Genomic DNA, 19,039 nt, shown 5'->3' on the forward strand with positions numbered 1-19,039 from the left:
CAAAAAGGTTTGGATAATTCTTGGAGGAGAAGTCTATTAGCGGCTATAATCATTTTTACTCAGGGAATAGCCACTGCTAATAATTGCATCAGTAGCATAGGATCTTCTTAGTGTTTGGGTATTTGCCAGGTTCTTGTGGTCTGGTTTGGCCACTGTTGGAAACAGGATGCTGGGCTTGATGGACCCTTGGTCTGACCCAGCATGGGAATTTCTTATGTTCTTATGTTATGTTCATGCTCGAAAACATTGTTTTGTATGCATTGGGGCTGATGTAATAAGCCCCGCTAAGCCTACCATAGGTTTTACTTGCATTTTAGCACACATTTTTAGGAGCTAACCTTCCCAGGTACATAACAAGGGCTTTAGCAATGAAAACTCTTGCACTAAAATACCAGCGGCAAGCTTAGCATGAATACATGCAAATAGTAGGGTAATAGCATAATTGGCTATTATCTTGCAATGCAAGGAGGCATGCCAATTTGGAGACTGCCTAGCATGACTCCTTTTATTGCAAAAATTTAATACCTGCTCAGAGGCAGGCATTAAACTTCCACAGTACCAAAGCCCATTCCCGCAACTCCTCCTTCCCCCTCCCAAATAAGTCTGATCCTGTCCCATCTTAAAATAAAAAATACTTAATCAGGGACTCAGCCCAACTCCCCCTTCCTCATGAAGTCCACAAGCATACCGTACCGCTCACCTCGAAAAAATGTACAATTGAGGCTCCAGTCAGGCTGCCTGCTCCATGGATCCAGTGGGCCCTCCTCCCAGCCCCCTCATCTTAAAGAAATTGAATTGGCCTTAGGTAACTCCCCATCCACCCTTTGGAATTCTTTAGTAACCATCAGAACCCTCCAAAAGCCCCACCTCCTGCATCTGAGAAGGCCCTGCCTCGTCCAACAAGCTATTCCTTCAACTGAAAGCCAATTGGTCCCTCTACTGTGAAATGTCAGTGAAAGGACCAATCCCCTTTGAGTTCTGAAAGATAATTAGTTCTTTCAACTACATGTGACAGTTGACGGACCAATCAGCAGACAGTGAAGGAGTGAATACATTAATATCAAGTGCAATTAAATTTTATCAAATTATTTTAAGAGCACTTGCAATATCACTAGCATACTTTTGTATATTGGTCCCTAAAGTCCTGCTTTTTCAACTTGTCAGATTTCTGCTTTTTAGATTTTACGTTTTTGGTAAATTTTCAAAGCCATACATGTGCATAAATCGAGTTTTTTGTGAGCAAATGGCTAATAGAAAATAGCATGGGGCTCAGTACATGTGTAACCCAATTATACGCATACTTACAGTATACATAAACTGGGAATAGGCATTCCGGGGAGCAGAGTTGGAACTTAGGCACATTCTTTTAGATTTTCAAAAGTTTGCATGTAAGTTTACACACACAAGTTCAGCCCTCCATATAGGAGCTGTAACTTTGTACAAGTTATTCTGTTCATGTACCGAGCCAGTTAACGATGAATTTTCAAAGCTAACTTATACGCATAAGTTATAAAAATGCACAGTTATAAAATTGCTCTCTTTAGGACTTAATTTAGTAGAAGTTGTTTCCTTTGCAGGTGACATCACAAGATAGTAAATATTTTTACAACTAAAAAAATATATTTCTGTTTCTCCTTAAAACCTTTTATCCACCTATGACATATTTACTGAATTTGGACTTTTCTAGGAATCAACAGCTATATTAAACTGGCAATAATATTAAACTCATTTTAACCTTGCAGACATTTTAGGCCTGATTTTTAACCCTCCTCCCCCCCGCGTAAAAACCAGGGGTTATGCGCACGGCTAGGCCTTGCGCGTGCTGCGTGCATTTTAGAAGAGGCCCAGCCGTGCGCATAACCCCTGTTAAGCGCACAAGTGCCAGGCCTCTATTAAGAGGCAGTCCCGGAGGCGGAGCTGGAGGCTGCCGATACAGCAGCCATTTGCTCCTGTGCCAGGGGATTGCGAGCTGGCGTAAGTTCAGAAATAAAGATCTCTCTTAAATTTAGGGCCTTCAAAGGGGTCGGGGAGGAGAGGGGAAGAGGGAAGGAGGGTAGGTAGGTGTGGGAGAAAACTTCCCTCGCAGTTCGCTCCTTAATTGGAGCGGACTGGGATGGAACTGGCAGAGGCTCGATCTCGTTGCCACGCGTAATCTGGCCAAATCTCCCCCCCCCCCCCCCGCCCGATGGCCCGGATTTTATAACATGCGTGCGCCGGTGTCCTGCGTCCATTTTCACCTAATAAACTATTCAAGACTTTACCAATGGCCAATTGGAAGTAGTATGCATTGCCATACAAAAGACAACAGGGTTTGATTCCTAAACCTACTTCCTCTTCCATGGGCCAGTAGGGGGCTGGAAGTGCAGTAGAGCAGTGGTTTTCTACTTTTTTCCCATTGTGACACACCTGACGGACAATGCTCACATGTGTGACACACTTCTCATTACAATCCACAGTGGAAATAAAAAAAATATATCTATCCATTATAAACCGTTGCGATGGTATATAACTTAGCGACGGTATAGAAAAGATTTTAAATAAAATAAATAAATAACATTTATTGTTAAGAATGACACAAGGGAAAGATAAGTACTTTCTCTGAACAGAAACTACATAAATAGTAAACCTCCCATACCAGAACAGCACCAGCTTCCAGCACTTAAACAGTAACCACCTTACCTAAGAGATGGCAACACTAAAAATAATACACCGGGCCTTAAAACACCAATACTCCTTCTATTAGGAAAACGGAACAAGCCAGGCTGCTATAGATCCCTACATAGAAACTACATGCCATCAGAATACCTCACCTCAGTCACATGTGCAGACCCTCACTTAACAAAGAATAAAGAGACCATAAAACATAACTAGAAACATACAGACCAAAACTGAACTGGAAACCGCAATAAGTCAGAGTCTTTATATGCATGTAACAAAGGAAAAAGAGAAACATCACCAGTCCTCAAAACAAATCAAGAAATGTAAAATCAATAGCAGTAAATCATACTAATAAAAAGAACAGTTTATTTCAAAACAGCAAATGAATGGAATATCCAATAATTAAAAACTCATATCAAAAATGTTTAGTCACCAATAAAATATTTGAAAACAACAAACTCCTCCGCGCATGGGGGGGTGAATTTTAAAAGCCCATGCCCGGCGATGGAAGTAGGGCTTTCCCAGTTTATTTATTTTATTTATTATATATTTCTATACCGGACTTCACGAATAGAATTCACATCAGGCCGGTTTACATGGAACTTGGGGGATAAACAAGTGTAACCAAGAACAAGAAGGCTGAATCAAGCAAAGTTACATAAAACAGGGGCATTGAACTTGGGGGCTAGAGTAGCCAGGAAGAAAGGTAGGGCGGAAACAAGCAACAAATAAATAATATATAACTGGTTATGAGATTGGTGATTATCTCATTCCTTAGGTTGAGTTCCCTCCTTAGGTTGAGTTCCCTCCCAGTCTACTCCAATTAAGGAGCAGACTGGGAGGCAACTTCCCTATACCCCTACCTAACCTTTCCTGTCTCCTCCCCTTTCCTAACTACTTACTTTTTTTTGTTTGATTACTCACGCCTGTAGAGCAGAAATAATCTCTGCGGACCAGCCAGCTGCTGGCGCGCACTTCCCCGGGACAGCAGCTAATGGCGCTGTTCCGGCCCGCCCACCGTCCCTCCCCACCCAGACCACACCCCTGGGCCACCCCTTTTCCCTTGGCTGACACTTGTGCACGTACCAAGGTTTATGCGCGTGATCAGGCCTGTAGTAAAAGGTGCGCAAGGCCCAGCCATGCACATAAACCCCGGTTTTTACTCATGTAGGCCTTTGAAAATTCACTTGAAAAAGCATTAAAAAATGTTCTGCTCTCCATACCTGGGAGCATTTGATTTCCAGGTACTATGAGATTGTTATGAATTAGCAGGGGGAGGGGAAGAGAAGGGAATGGAGTTTGCTTTCAACTTTCTCCTCTCAGTCACACACATATGCAGTGCTCTCTCTCTCCCTCACTTTCATAGGCTCTCAATCACCATTTACACACATGCTCTCTATCTTTCTCACACTTACACACACAGGCTTTCAGTCACATACTTACATACATGCAATATCTTTATCTCTCACTTACATACATAGGCTCTCAATCACACACACATGCTCTCTCTCACTTATACACACAGGCTCTTAATCATATATACCCATGCTCTCAATCACACACTTACATACATGCTGTGTCTCTCACACACAAAGGATCAGTCACACACTTATTCACGTGCTCTCTCTTTCTCACAAACACATGCAGGCTCTCAATTATACACACACATATGGGTAGATTTTAAAAGGGTTACGCGCATAAGTTATGCACGTAACCCTTTCAAAACTGCCCTGCAAGTGCCGAGCCTATTTTGCATAGGCTCGGCGGCGCGCACAAGCCCCGTGATGCGCGTAATTCCCGGGGCTTTGCTAGGCGGGCGTGTCGGGGCGGCGCGACATTCGGAGCGTTCCGGGGGGTGTTGGGGGCATGGTTCCGGCCCGGGGGCATTTCGGGGGCGTGACCGAGGCCTCCGAAATTGCTCCCGGGCCGGAGAATCGCGCGGCGGTGGCCAATCGGCGAGCAGGCGTAACTTTCACGATAAAGGTAGGGGGGTGTAGATAGAGCAGTGGGGTGGGTTACGTAGGGGAAGGGGAGGGGAGGCCAAAGGAAAGTTCCCTCCGAGGCCACTCCGATTTCGGAACGGCCTCGGAGGGAACAGGCAGCGTGCGCAGGGCTCGGCGCGCGCAAGGTGCACAAATGTGCACCCCCTTGCGCGCGCCAACCCCGGATTTTATAAGATACTCGTGGCTACGCGCCTGGTGCGTGAACAAAAGTGCGCGCGGGCGTACATTTATAAATCTACCCCATATTCTCTTTCACACAAAGATTCTTAATCATACACACATGTGCTCTCTCTTTCTCTCTCAATCACACACACACAGGCTCTCAATCATACATACACATGCTCTCTCTCTCTCACTTATAAACACAGGGGTACATTTTAAAAAAACAGCGCACGCGCATACTTTTTTTCATGCAACCAGCGCGAAGAAAACTATGCCAGATTTTAAAAGATACGCGCATAACCGCGCGTATCTTTTAAAATTTGGGGTCGGCGCGCGCAAGGCTGCGCAAAATCGGCAGCCTGCGCGCGCCGAGCCGTGCAGCCTGCCTCCGTTCCCTCGAGGCTGCTCTGAAATCAGAGCGGCCTCGGAGGGAACTTTTTTTTTGTCCCCCCCCCCCACCTTTCCCCTTCCCCTATCTAACCCATCCCCCCGGCCCTACCTTAATCCCCCCTACCTTGTTCGATGGAGTTGGCAGGCGTACTTGCGCGTGCTGGCTGGCCAGGTCCCGACACAGGCCGCTGTGTCGGAGCACTCAGCCACGCCCCTGGACCGCCCCGGACCTCAGACACGCCCCAGACCACAGACACGCCCCCGGACCGCCCGTTTTAGCAAGCCCCGGACTTATGCGCGTCCTGGGGCTTTGCGCGCGGCGCCGGAGCCTATGCAAAATAAGCACGCCGGCGCGCAGGGCTTTTAAAATCTACTCCACAGGCTCTCAATCATACTTACACATGCTCTCTCTCTCACTTAAACACACAGGCTCTTAATCATACATACACATGCTGTATCTTGCTTTCACATACAGACTGCCAATCACACACATACATGCTCTCTTTCACATAACTGTACTCAGTGAAACACACCATGTGCTTTCTCACACACAGGCTTTCAATCATACATTTACATACATGTTGTCTCTCTCACACACCCACACAGGGTCTCAATCACATATGCTCATTCACTTACTGACTCTCTCCCCCCCCCCCCCCCCCCTCACCACCACCGAAGAACAACTGGTGGCAGCAGCAGCCTCCTCCTCTCTCTTCCAACCCAAAATAAACACGGTATTTAAAACAAAACTTGAACAAGCAAATTGTGTCACAAGCAGTTGCTTAGTATAGACTTGAGCGTACAAGCAGAAACTATATCATACTGACAATGTGTCCTTTAACCAGCAGTGAAGACGCTACTTAGCCCAATAATTTGAAGTTTATCTGGATTAGTGTGTTCAAATTATATATTTGTATATTTATCCTTCAATTTTAAAGGGATATGCAAATAGATTTTATTTGTGTTATTATACGCATTTATCCCCCGTAGTCAATTTTCTCATTGGAGAAAGGTATCTAGCGGAGTGCCCCAGGGATCTGTACTGGGACCGTTACTGTTAACATGTTTGTAAATGACCTAGAGATGGGAATAACGCGTGAGATAGTCACATTTGCTGATAATACAAAATTATTCAAAGTTGTTAAATCACAAGAAGACTGTGAGAAATTACAAGAGGATCTTGTGAGACAGGGAGACTGGGGATGCAAATGGCATATGGTATTTAATGTGGACAAGTACAAAGTGATGCATATAGGGAAGAGGAACCCAAATTATAGTTATTTGATGCAAAGTTCTGCATGGGCAGTCACCACCCCAAGAAAAAGATCTTGGCATTATCATGGATATGTTGAAATCCTCTGCCCAGTGTATGGTGGTGGCCAATAATATGAGTAGCCAGGACTTACACATCTCCCTGCATCTGCCCTCTTACAAAAGAGATCAAACACAATAAAACACTGACATCTGAATGAAATCATATGGGCCGTAGCACACCGAAAATAACTAACCCACAGTGATCATCCTCCACCAATCAACAAGATGAACACTACCAGGCTACCCAGCCTGCAGGTTACCAGCATTTCAAATAGCCGATTCCGCCTCAGCCCAGCAAGGAGCCATGTATGGAGACCCCTGCCTCAGCCCAGGAAAAGCCATGCATGGAACAACTGCACCCAATTGTGCCATCCCAGAATTCCAGACATGACCATCGGTCAAGTCAACAAACTATTCAGTTTACCGCTGAACACCAAACTGCTTAACACCCCCTCCCCCCTGATCAAAAAAAACTCCCCCCTAACAATAATAGGGCGGGAGGGTGGGATGCAGCACTGGCAATGTAGCAGACAAGTAAACTCAGCTCTGCCAATGTACCAACCTTCCCCTAAACTCTTCTCCCTTTCCTTGCACCCTAGCACCCAGAACCAATCTGCTCCCTGTCTAACCACAGTTTACATTCAAACCAGCCAAACAACCCCTGCTGCCCTAACTGACTGAACTGCCAGTCATTAATCAACACCCCCCCCCCCCCCCAACACTCACCCTCCGCTCCAACTGTCTGAACTGAGCACCCATATACCCCAGGCGGCTGGGTACAAGACCCTCCGTCCTTTAGAAGCAAATAAATGCTAACAATTATTAGGCAAGAATGGAGAATAAAATGAGAATATCATAATGCCTCTATATCACTTCATGGTCGACTCCATCTTGAATACTGTACAGGTCACACATCTCAAAAAGATTTATTGGAATTAGAAAATGTACAGAGAAGGTGATCAAAATGATAAAGGGGATGGAATAATTCACCTATGAGGAAAGGCTAAAGAGGTTAGGGCTCTTCAGCTTGAAGAATAGACGACTGAGGGGAGATATGATAGAGAAACGTGAATCAGTTGTTTACGCTTTCAAAAAATACAAAGACAAGGGACATACAACAAAGTGACTAAGTTAGTGGAGTGTTAAGTGCAGCAAGCTATGAAGTGGGGTTCAAGTCTCACTGTTGTTCCTTGTGACCTTGGGCAAGTCACTTTACTCTCCATTGCCTCAGGTACAAACGAGGTCTGGATTCATCCTTCTGCTATAAATACAGTGGAATGATGATCTGTGGACAAAAAAAATGGGATGGGGGGGGCATAGTGAGCTTGTGGCCACATTGTGGTGGTTGTTCTTGCTGTGCTGTGGCTGCTACAGGCCCCTAATTTCCCTAAACCCTGCCCAGACTCCTCCCCTTTCTCTAGTTTCAATGTTCAGAGCGCAATGCAGTAGTTATAACGCCCATCATAATTTGATGACTGACCCGTTAGATTGTAAACCCCTGGGGATAGAGAAATACCTACAGTGCCTGAATGTAATCTGCTTTGAAGTGCCAAAAAGCAGAATGTAAAAATCTAAATAAAATTTAAATAAACATTTAAGAGAAAAGGAGAATACTTTTTTACTCAATGCATAATTAAAACTCTGGAATTTGTTGCTGGAGAATGTGGTAAAAGCTGGTAGTGTAGCTGGATTTTAAAAAGATTTAGACAAGTTCCAAACCTGGAAGAAAAGTCAGAACCTATTAAAGTGGACTTGGAGAATTCCACTTGTCCATAGAATAAGCAGCATGGAATCTATTGAATTTAGGAAGCCTGCCAGGTACTTGTGATTGGCCACTGTTGAAACAGGATGCTGGGCCTGATGAACCCTTGGTCTATCCCATCATGGCAAATGTTCTTAAGTCAGCAGTCTTTATACACCTACAGTAAGTCAGAGGATTTATAACATGCATGCGGCAATGAAATAATGAGTTTTACCAGTTAGTCTACCAGTTTTCCAGTCCATCTGCAGCTCCTGAAGACCCTCCTGGATCTTTAGCCTGAAGTCCTCCTATTTTACCCCTGCTCCCTTACCAAATCATTTTTTCACTTTTAAGATATTTATGATCACTTACACCAGATATTGGGCAGGAGTAAATATATGCAAGTAAAAGACTTATATGCTAATCAGTTTGGCAGGTTGTAAAATAGCAACATGCACATAAATGTTGGCTTCTCCCTGGAATGCCCCAGCCCACCTCTTTTTTACATCATAGTCCCTGATGTACACGTGTATATTGTGGTTTTTAAAATACCATATATTCACGTATGTCATTTTACATGCACATCTTTGAAAATTCACCTCATTATGGGCCAGATTTTCAAAGGGATACATGCATACCCTCCGAAAACCTGGCCCAAGCTCCCCCTGCGCGCGCCAAGCCTATGTTGCATAGGATCCCGGGGCTTTCCTGAGGGAGCATGTCGGGGCGTGTCGTGGATAGCGTGTCATTGGGGGTGTGTCAGGGCGTGTCGCGTCGTCGCGAGCGTTCCAGGGGTGTGGCCGCAGACTCCGGACCGGCCCCCGGATCGGACTATGGCACGCCTCGGGCAGGCATAACTTGTGCAACAAAGGTAGGGGGGTGTGTTAGATTGTTAGATAGGGCTGGGGGGTGGGTTAGGGAGGGGAAGGTGCGGGGGGGTGGAGGGAATGGAGGCAGGCTGCGCAGCTCAGCGCGCAGGCTGCTGATTTTGGGCAGCCTTGCGCGTGCCAACCCCGGATTTTAAAGGATACGCGCGGCTACACACGCATCTATTAAAATCCGGCGTACTTTTGTTTGTGCCTGGTGCAAAATACGCCCACCTGTGCGGGCGTATTTTTATAAAATCTACCCCTATGTATTTAGGATTTACCACTGAAAAGCTGACTGTCTTTAGGAAACATGACAGCTCCATTTCTTTGAATTGAGCTAATATGGATTTCCTACAAATGGCACTGTGATTCTCACAGGTTTATACATCCTTTCAACATTCTGTACTGTACAGGAGATTAAGGGGCAAATTTTCAAAGGGATTTCTGTATGTAAAACACTATTTTATAAACAAAAGTGGTTCTTTACAAAATTTCCCATAATATGTTGGTAAACTTACACTTATATGTCGTGTTTGCATCTGAGTTTACCCAGACTAGGTGGAGGTGTTCCTGGGGAATGAGTTGGGAAGGGGTTTGGATTTATGCACATACATTAGAAAATTATCTGTTCGTGAATACATTTTCAGGGGGTTTTGGTGGAATTATTTTCAAAATGGTTTTGTGCTCTTAAGAACTGAAAAGATGTCCTAAGGTTACCTGGATAAACTTATCTAGCTAACCTTTAAGATAGCTGGGTATATTCAGCAGTGTGCCTGCACCACTGACTACCCCTGCAAAGTATCCAGACATATTTATCTGGATAACTTTGCTAGCCAACCAGCAGCTAGATTTTGGATTCTGTTTTCCAATTGTGTGCTTTTAAAAAATAATGGCAGACAAGTTGGAGGAACCATGATAAGAGATTAGGCGAAGTTGAAGATCTGGTAGCCAACATCAAAATGTAAGTCTCTGTTCCACAAGCCTCTAGGGTGGCTTGCATAATGGATGATCTAAGTCTGTATAACAAGCTGGATTCTCTAAAAAATGTTGCCAGAATTAAAAATCTACGGCTGTTAAACTTTCCAAGGACTAAGCTATTGTCTCCCCCTGTTCAAGAAATGTAGAAATGTTAAATATTTCTAGCAAGACAGACATCTCAATTTCCAAAATGCTTTCTTTGCATTCCATCTGTGAGACAGGAGGAGAATATTGAGGAGGGGCACTTGACATATTTATCACTACAGATAGTTGAGTTCTGTCAGCCTTTTTTGAGGCTTCCCTTGACGATATTCCAACTTGGGCTACCCTACTAGAGCCTATTAGTTCTGTAGTGGACAAAGTCTTGGTGTTCAAGCTTTATTTCAAATATGATGAAGATGCCTTTTGTGCTCTTCCTAATTGTGGCTTTTTCAAACCAGCTATAAAGAAATTATTTCTCCACATGATAAAACATTGGTTGTATAAATGTTTTTGTAAAACTTTTCCTTTAGAAACTGGAGTGCTGCAAGACTCAACGCTTTCTGCTTCACTTTTTAATATTTATCTGTTACCAATCTGCCATTTTCTCTCAGGGCTAGGCCTCAATTTTTATATATGCCAATGACATACAGTTCCTTGTCCCTATAGAGGTATCCATAGAACATTCTCTCAAAACCGTTGCTATGTATCTAAGTGCTATTAATCAATTACTTATACCTCTGAAACTTATTCTTAACACAAAGAAAACTGAGATATTAATTTTAGAACGAAAATGTATGGAAACAGAAATACCACCAATATGTCTCAGCAGCATTTCTAAGATAAAAACATCCACATTCGTTAGGGACCTGGGTATCACCTTGAATACTGAACTAGGATTAAAAAAGCACATTGCATTGAAAATAAGAGATGGATACTTCAAGCTCCTTACCTTTAGCTGAAACCCCTCCTGGACCTGAAAGATTTTAGATCAGTTCTACAAGCCCTGATATTATCTAATATCGACTATTGTAATGCCTTGTTGCTTGGCCTGCCTCACAGTACGACAAGACCATTGCAGCTTTTACAAACTGGGTGTTATCTGGAGTAAAGAAATGTGATCACATCACCCCCATCCTAATCTCGTTACATTGGCTGCCCATTACTTTTCACGTACATTATAAGGTAGCTTGCATTCTTCATAACATACTTTATGGAAACAAAACAGAATGGTTAAACTCTGCCATCCGTTTACATATCTTGTACAGTCAGCACCTGGGTTTCAAAAACCTCAGTTAGACCATCATTCAGTAGTCGTAGAATCAGCTCAAAAGAAAGCTAAGCGACTAAAGCCACACTCTTCCATTCCTCCTACTAAGGAAAACAAATTCCTAGACAGTATAGGTAGGAAGGTATATCATGGAGCTATGCTGATTTCCAGAATAGCTTCTTATCAACTTTATATGACTCAATATAATAGGGTCATTCTGAAACAGATGCAGGAATATACTGATGCCTTGCCTGAGCAGTTCCAGCCACAACTTCAATCCCTTCTAAATAAAGGGTTTGAAGCTGGGAAGCATGAAATACGAACAGCCTATGACATCTTTGATGCTTCCACTAATTTCTGCTACGGCCATCTCTGCCAGACGTTGGGCTTGGCTTAAATCATCTGACCTTCGTCCAGAAGTTCAGGACAGGCTCTCTGATTTACCCTGCCTAGGGGATAATTTGTTTGGTGAGCAAATTCAACAAATTGTTGCTGAATTGAAGGATCATCATGAGACACTAAAACAGCTCTCATCCATTCCTTCTGACTTGCCTTCCAAACAGCCATTTAGGAAAGACTCCAAAAAGTCCTTCTTTAGGCCACGAAAGTATTATCCCCCATCAACAAAATCTAGGCCTGCACGGTCTTACCATAAGACTCAGCCTCGCCAGGCCCGTAAACAAAAACCTGCAGCAGCTCCACAACCGGGCCCTGCGGCGGGTTTTTGACTTTCACTTAGAGATCAGTTGCTAAACCCCTCTTCCAGCCATACCGGTAGGAGGGCGGCTGTGCCACTTCCTAGAAAAGTGGCATCAAATCACCACAGATCAATGGGTGATAGCAATCATTGCACAGGGTTACCATCTCAACTTCCTATCCCTTCCTACCGACTCCCCACTTTTTGCAGGCGTGGAGACTTACCGATCACTCTGTTCTTTTAGAGCAGGAAGTTTCTCTTCCTACAGTCAAACGCTATAGAACCCGTTCCTCCCTTACAGCAAGGTCTCGGGTTCTACTCCAGGTACTTCCTGATACCAAAAAAGTCAGGGGGACTTCGTCCAATCCTGGACCTACGGGCCCTGAACAAGTACCTTTCCAAGGAGAAGTTCAAGATGGTAACCCTGGGCTCATTGCTCCCTCTGCTGCAAAGAGGGGATTGGCTATGCTCTCTAGACCTGAAAGACGCATATACCCACATTGCGATCACAGAATCTCATCGCAAATACCTGCGTTTTCTAGTAGGCCGAAACCACTACCAATATCGTGTACTACCTTTCGGCCTGGCGTCCGCACCACGAGTCTTTACCAAATGCCTTGTCGTGGTAGCAGCATTCCTCAGGAAGGAAGGTGTCCATGTCTACCCCTACCTGGACGATTGGTTAATCAGGGCCCCAACCCAGCAAATAGCTCGGTCTTCCCTGACTCTAACAATTCAAACTCTGCTTTCTCTAGGGTTTCTTGTCAATTACGAGAAATCCTACTTAGTCCCATCTCAGACCTTATCCTTCATTGGGGAGACTTGGACACCTTACAGGCAAAAGCCTTCCTTCCTTATCAACGGGCAAAGACTCTAGTGTCCCTAGCTCGCCAACTACAGTCTCAACAAACGTCAACAGCTCGCCAATTCCTAGTTCTACTGGGACACATGGCCTTCTCGGTTCATGTGACTCCCATGGCCCGCCTGGCCATGAGAGTCATGCAGTGGACTCTGAGATCCCAATGGACCCAAGCTGTTCAGCCTCTGTCCTCCATTGTTCGCATCACCGATGCACTCCGTCTGTCTCTTCCCTGGTGGACCAATCAAGTCAACCCCTACAGGGTTTGCCTTTTCTTCACCAGATCCTCAGCTAATCCTCACCACCGACGCTTCCAACATCGGTTGGGGAGCCCATGTAAACAATCTACAAACTCAAGGATTCTGGTCACCAGAGGAAACCAAACACCAGATAAATTTCCTGGAGCTGCGAGCGATCCGCTACGCTCTCAGGACTTTTCAAGATTGCCTCTCGAATCACACAATCTTAATTCAGACAGACAACCAGGTGGCCATGTGGTACATAAACAAGCAGGGAGGCACAGGCTCCTTCCTTTTATGTCAGGAAGCTGCGCAGATTTGGGCGGAAGCCCTCTCCCGCTCCATGTACCTCAAGGCCACCTACCTGCTGGGAGTAGACAATGTATTGGCAGACCGGCTGAGCCGTGTCTTCCAACCACACGAATGGTCTCTCAATCCTTTGGTCGACGACCCTCTGTTTCACAAGTGGGGTTATCCCCACATAGACCTCTTTGCGTCCCCTCAGAAACCACAAAGTGGACAATTACTGCTCTCTCATTCGAGCCCACTCTCGGCCGGGATGCATTCTCCCTCACGTGGACAACCGGTCTGCTCTATGCATTCCCTCCACTTCCTCTTCTGTCGAGGACTCTCGTGAAGCTGCGTCAGGACAGGGGAACCATGATCCTCATAGCGCCGCACTGGCCACGCCAAGTGTGGTTTCCCATACTCCGGGATCTCTCCATCCGCAGGCACATTCCCCTGGGAAAGGACCCGCATCTGCTCACTCAAAACGATGGATGCATCCTCCATCCCAACCTCCAAGCCTTGTCCCTGACGGCATGGATGTTGAAAGGTTAGTCCTTCAGCCATTCAACCTTTCAGATTCAGTTTCTCGTGTCCTGATAGCTTCACGGAAGCCTTCTACAAGGAAATCTTACTCATACAAATGGAAACGGTACACATCATGGTGCACTTCTCAGTCCCTTGATCCCCTTTCCTGTCCAATCTCTAAGTTCTTGGACTATTTATGGCATCTATCAGAATCAGGTTTAAAGACCTCTTCCATTAGAATGCATGTCAGTGCGGTAGCCGCCTTCCATAAAGGTCGGGGTGTCCCTATCTTAGTACAACCCCTGGTAACACGCTTTCTTAAAGGCTTGCTCCATTTGAAGCCACCTTTACGTCCTCCGGCCCCATCTTGGGACCTTAATCTGGTTCTTGGTCGCCTTATGAAACCACCTTTCGAACCTCTACACTCCTGTGACCTAAAATATCTCACATGGAAAGTGTTATTCTTTTGGCTATCACTTCAGCTCGCAGGGTTAGTGAATTACAGGCCCTAGTTACCTATCCGCCTTACACTAAACTCCTGCAGGACCGGGCGGTGCTCCGCACTCACCCTAAATTTTTACCTAAGGTAGTTTCGGAGTTTCATATCAATCAATCCATCATACTACCTATCTTCTTTCCCCGGCCCCACTCCAACTCAGGGGAACAGACTCTGCATACCCTAGACTGTAAACGAGCTCTAGCTTTTTATCTAGACCGTACAGTTTCTCACAGAAAGAGCACTCAATTATTCGTCTCTTTCCATCCTAACAAGTTAGGACAACCTGTGGGTAAGCAGGCTCTTTCCTCCTGGTTGGCGGACTGCATTTCCTTTTGCTACGAGCAAGCTGGCATTCCTTTCCAAGACCGTGTTAAAGCACACTCTGTGAGGGCCATGGCGACTTCAGTAGCACACCTTCGATCGGTGCCGCTTCCTGATATCTGCAAAGCTGCAACCTGGAGTTCCCTCCATACCTTTGCAGCCCACTATTGTTTGGATAAAGCTGGAAGACAGGATTCCATCTTCAGCCAATCAGTCTTGCGTAACCTTTTTCCAACTTGATGTACCAACACCCTTCCACCTCCCGGTTGGGTGCGGATGCCCTTCACCAAATTCCACCCCAGTTGTTGTGCCTGTTGCACACCGTTGGGTACATTTGGTGCAAGTCAGGACATCCTCAGCTCGGTACTCACCCATTTGTGAGGACAACCATCCTGCTTGTCCTGTGAGAAAGCAAATGTTGCTTACCTGATGTAACAGGTGTTCTCACAGGACAGCAGGATGTTAGTCCTCACGAAACCCGCCCGCCACCCAGCGGTGTTGGGTTCCTTTATTTTTTTTCGGCACTGCCTGTAGCTTTGAAAACAAGACTGAAGGGAGACCCCTGCTGGCTGCAGTGTTAGTGCCATGCTGGGCATGCCCAGTAGGGGCCAGTCAAAGTTCCTGAAACTTTGACAGAAGTTTTCCGTGGTTGGGCTCCATCCTCGATGTCACCCATTTGGGAGGACTAACATCCTGCTGTCCTGTGAGAACACCTGTTACATCAGGTAAGCAACATTTGCTATACCTTTGTATATATCCCAAATTAAATAGATTTACATCTCTTAATGGACTGGTGTAATAAACTGAGGCTTAGGGGGTCATTTTCTAACGGGATCGCACACAAAAAGTCCCTTTTCGCGTGCGATATCTAGATCGAGGTGGAGTTGGGGCGGCGTCGGCACCAGAAGGGGAGGAGTCGGGGCATCACCAGAGTGGGAGCGGCGGAGACATCGCTGGCGGCAAAAAGGTAAGAACCCTTATCGCTGCCAGTAACGCGCCCAATAGCACCACCAATCACGGTGGCACTATTGGTTTGCGAAAGCCGGCAGCGATAACAGTGTGGTGGTGCGATCGCTGCCGGCTTTCGCAGGCCCGCCCCCCTTCGCCCCCCCCCCCCCCCCCGTGCGCCGAGCCTATTTTGCATAGTCTCGGCGACGCACGCAAGCCCCAGGACGCGCGTATGTCCCAGGGCTTGAAAAAAGGGGTGGGGCGGGGCAGGGGCGTGGCCAGAGGCCTCCAAAGGCCCACTTGGCCAGCGCACGCAACCTACACCTGCCCAGAGGGAATGGGGAAAGCCATTGGGGCTCCCCTAGGGCTCGGTTGTGCACCCCCTTGCGCGCCGACCCCAGATTTTATAACATGTGCTTTGACATCATTTGGAGTGAGGAATCTCACAAAGATGTAATTTTGTACTATGTTATCTCGCCCTAACTTGATGGCACCCTGTTATAGAGCGGTAAGTGTTTTAGTTGTTTGCAGATCTTCTTTCTCAGGAATCAGCAAAGAATATCAGAAATCTCAGGAACCCATTCATTCATTCACACATTCTACAAAATCCTTATTTTTTTTGTAGTCATTCAGAATATCAGACTATTAATATTTATCTCAGGCAAAATTTCAAATTTCCATTGACAACTAAGTAAAGGTACTAATTTATCTATATTAGCTTTACCCTTTCTTTAAAATTAAGAAACTGGTTTATCTACACCAGTTTCATATTCCAGTGCTATAATTTAGCATTTAAATTTTCACTAAATCTTTGTGGAAATTCATAAAAATATTCTACCATTCATCTAGTCATCTTCCATTCAACCACTATCATCAAGACGGGAGTTGGCTGCTGGGGACTAGCTGGAATGGGATGGGAGTTGGCTACTGGGAACTAGCTGGAACATACTGGATAATTCGATATTAGGTGAATGCCTGTTTAAAGAGCCAGGTCTTTAAACAGGCATTCACCTAATCCCCCTCATAATGGACGTTATGTATGGCAACCACTGCAGCAACCCATCGACCATCTGGGGCTGACTCCTGTTGCACAAGTTGCAGAGGCAAGGCTTTGTGAACTAAGATGGCCACCCCTCAATTTTTTGCAAACCGTAGGAGCAAAAAAGACCTGATCCACCCAAACTTGTTGTAATTTAAATGATTCTGCAGAGGACTAATGGGTTTTCTGTTAAAAAAAAAAAACAAAACTATATCTGAGAGACAAAGAAAACTCAAAAATTGTTGTCTCTAACTTGTATTAGAAAGTCAGTAAAAAATCCCCCCCAAAAAACCAGAATTATCATGCCACCAACCTCAGCAATAATATATAACAGAATTATGCAGTCATCCAGGAAATGTTTTTAAAAAGCACATATATAGCGGAAAATTAACTAATTATATGAGTCCTTCAAGGGAGCCAAACATGATACCATCCAGTGTTATAGGAAGAAAAAGAAACACCAAGTTGGAACCGCTATCCAGAAAGGCTGTCGTGCAGTAAATGGAGGGAATAAGGCAACAAACAACTTCATCCTCCAGTGTTCAGCTGCATACCAATCCAAAGCCAGAGGGAAAAGATGACAACACAAGAAAAAATAAAGCAGGAGAACATGACAAGGCAGGATCTGCCAAGTAGGAGAAAACTTCAGGGCTACCTCTTCACGTTAACAGGAGTTGTGACGCAAATATGGAAAGCGCTAAATAAGGAAGAAAAAAAATGGCAGCATCAATCAGCATTCATGTGACCATCAGGGGGTCAGTTTCAGTCCATCCAGGCTGGCAATCAATACTGACGGGTCATCATAACAGCGTGTGTAGTTATGCGTGACCCTCATCCTGACTGGGTAAAGCAAGCCATATTGGGCTCCGGTTTCCTGTAGTGGTCGCAAGCCTAGAAAAGCCTTCCAGCGGGCGGCGGTAGTCTTTGCTAAATCTGGAAGAAAGATGAGGCACATGTTGTGAATGTAATCGTTGCTTTGTCTTGGGAGAAGTCAAAATCATAAGAACTTGCTGGTATCTCAAGATCTTTAAGATAATGGGCTGCGGGTGCTTGGCTTGAGGCATCAATTGCGAGGGATTCTGATGGGAGATCAAGCTGTAGACCCAGACTGGCAGGTATCAGCTGCCTAAGAAACGGTAGTATATAAGACCCTTCCTGGCCTTCAGGTACACCAAGGATGCAGACATTATTGCGCCTGTTATGGTTTGACAAATCTTCAAAGTCGCTTTGTAAAGACATAAGTTTCTGAGACACGATCTGAGATCAGCCACCATATTAAAATTGCATTTTCAGTACAGCAAAGGCAAATAGAGAAAAATTACTGAACCTCCAATTTTAACTCATGAGGTCAATCAGACATTGGATTCAGATGTAGATATTAATATGTCAATCACTGGAGAGCTCTCCCCAGTTTTTCAGATTCCTTACACTTGCTTTTTTTCACTGAAACTTAGTGAAGGTTCATTTTCTGCAGTTCTTGCGGGACATAAGCTCCAGGACAACTCCCAAATAAAGTTTTTTTCATTTCAAAAAAGAAAAAGAATGAGGTTTTCACCTGATACAGGTGGATTAGATTTTTATTAATCACCTGAGTCTCCATTTATGGACTATGAGGATCCATTGAGAAAGTGGAAGCTCAGTCTGAAGGAAAGATTCAGTTTTTAGATGCTTCCATAAGGATAAAGTTGCAGCATTAATTTCACAAGTAATTTCATCTCTTACAGGGTCATTTATCAAAATGCGTTAGGGCCCTAATATGCATTAAATGGGGTCTAACGCATGTTGCACTCACAGTAAATATCACAACGCAAGCTAGCATGCAAATTTTAATTTTTGTATTCAAGTGGGAGGATTTAATGCAGATGAAGGTGTCCTACCACATTCCGCAGATTAACACACACTAATGCGGGATTTAACATCAGAAATAACGACACCTTTTTTTGTGGTAGAAAGGAAAAGTTTTTAGCACGCAAATGCGACCATTATCGCAGATCGCGGCTATTATCGTGCACAATAATATAAGGCCTTTTATCAGACACACCTACAATGCCCTTCTTGGCCAATAAAAACACCTTTTCTTACCTGGCTTCCTAAATCAGTTATGTTTGTGGCAGGTTTACTTGTTGAGAGGTTCTGGCTGCTTCAGGATGCTCGTCACAGAGAAGAACAAGAACAACAGCCACAAGAACAGGCAAGGAAAGTTCCAACCCCTCCTAGGATGTCCCAGCACTGGAGCACAACTCACTGGCCCATAGCAGTG

Source organism: Rhinatrema bivittatum, chromosome 3 (genome assembly GCF_901001135.1).
Source record: "Rhinatrema bivittatum chromosome 3, aRhiBiv1.1, whole genome shotgun sequence".
Classification (NCBI taxonomy): Eukaryota; Metazoa; Chordata; class Amphibia; order Gymnophiona; family Rhinatrematidae; genus Rhinatrema; species Rhinatrema bivittatum.